Below are 2,069 nucleotides of genomic sequence, written 5' to 3'. Positions count from 1 at the left end.
AATCATGTTTGATGCACTCTGGATACAATGTTTTTAACATAACTGTTCAAACTAGATTAACATTTTCAGCAAGTTGCAGCAATTGAACTACTTAAATAACCACTTTTCGATAGACAAGGTCTAAAATCATGTTTGATGCACTCTGGATACAATGTTTTTAACATAACTGTTCAAACTAGATGAACATTTTCAGCAAGTTGCAGCAATTGAACTACAGAAATAACCACTTTTCGATAGACAAGGTCTAAAATCATGTTTGATGCACTCTGGAAGCAATGTTTTTTACAGAACTGTTCAAACTAGATGATTATGAACAACTGTGGACAATTTTCAGCATTGTTTGCAGCAATTGAACTACAGAAATAACCACTTTTCGATAGACAAGGTCTAAAATCATGTTTGATGCACTCTGGAAGCAATGTTTTTTACAGAACTGTTCAAACTAGATGATTAGGAACAACTGTGGACAATTTTCAGCATTGTTTGCAGCAATTGAACTACAGAAATAACCACTTTTCGATAGACAAGGTCTAAAATCATGTTTGATGCACTCTGGAAGCAATGTTTTTTACAGAACTGTTCAAACTAGATGATTATGAACAACTGTGGACAATTTTCAGCATTGTTTGTAGCAATTGAACTACAGAAATAACCACTTTTCGATAGACAAGGTCTAAAATCATGTTTGATGCACTCTGGATACAATGTGTTTAACATAACTGTTCAAACTAGATGAACATTTTCAGCAAGTTGCAGCAATTGAACTACAGAAATAACCACTTTTCGATAGACAAGGTCTAAAATCATGTTTGATGCACTTTGGAAGCAATGTTTTTAACAGAACTGTTCAAACTAGATGATTGGAAGACTATGGACAATTTTTAGTAAGTTGCAGCAATTGAACTTCAGAAATAACCACTTTTACATAAACAAGGTCTAAAATCATGTTTGATGCACTTTGGAAGCAATGTTTTTAACAGAACTGTTCAAACTAGATGATTAGGAACAACTGTGTACAATTTTCAGCATTGTTTGCAGCAATTGAACTACAGAAATAACCACTTTTCGATAGACAAGGTCTAAAATCATGTTTGACGCACTCTGGATACAATGTTTTTTACAGAACTGTTCAAACTAGATGATTAAGAACAACTGTGGACAATTTTCAGCATTGTTTGCAGCAATTGAACTACAGAAATAACCACTTTTCGATAGACAAGGTCTAAAATCATGTTTGATGCACTCTGGATACAATGTTTTTAACATAACTGTTCAAACTAGATGATTGGAACACTATGGACAATTTTCAGCAAGTTGCAGCAATTGAACTACAGAAATAACCACTTTTCGATAGACAAGGTCTAAAATCATGTTTGATGCACTCTGGAAGCAATGTTTTTTACAGAACTGTTCAAACTAGATGATTATGAACAACTGTGGACACTTTTCAGCATTGTTTGCAGCAATTGAACTACAGAAATAACCACTTTTCGATAGACAAGGTCTAAAATCATGTTTGATGCACTCTGGAAGCAATGTTTTTTACAGAACTGTTCAAACTAGATGATTAGGAACAACTGTGGACAATTTTCAGCATTGTTTGCAGCAATTGAACTACAGAAATAACCACTTTTCGATAGACAAGGTCTAAAATCATGTTTGATGCACTCTGGAAGCAATGTTTTTTACAGAACTGTTCAAACTAGATGATTGGAACACTAAGGACAATTTTCAGCAAGTTGCAGCAATTGAACTACAGAAATAACCACTTTTCGATAGACAAGGTCTAAAATCATGTTTGATGCACTCTGGAAGCAATGTTTTTTACAGAACTGTTCAAACTAGATGGACATTTTCAGCAAGTTGCAGCAATTGAACTACAGAAATAACCACTTTTACATAAACAAGGTCTAAAATCATGTTTCATGCACTCTGGATACAATGTTTTTAACATAACTGTTCAAACTAGATTAACATTTTCAGCAAGTTGCAGCAATTGAACTACTTAAATAACCACTTTTCGATAGACAAGGTCTAAAATCATGTTTGATGCACTCTGGATACAATGT

This window comes from Oncorhynchus clarkii, unplaced genomic scaffold (assembly GCF_045791955.1).
Source record: "Oncorhynchus clarkii lewisi isolate Uvic-CL-2024 unplaced genomic scaffold, UVic_Ocla_1.0 unplaced_contig_126_pilon_pilon___fragment_2___debris, whole genome shotgun sequence".
NCBI classification, from domain to species: domain Eukaryota; kingdom Metazoa; phylum Chordata; class Actinopteri; order Salmoniformes; family Salmonidae; genus Oncorhynchus; species Oncorhynchus clarkii.
Note: the sequence above shows the minus strand (reverse complement) of the source record.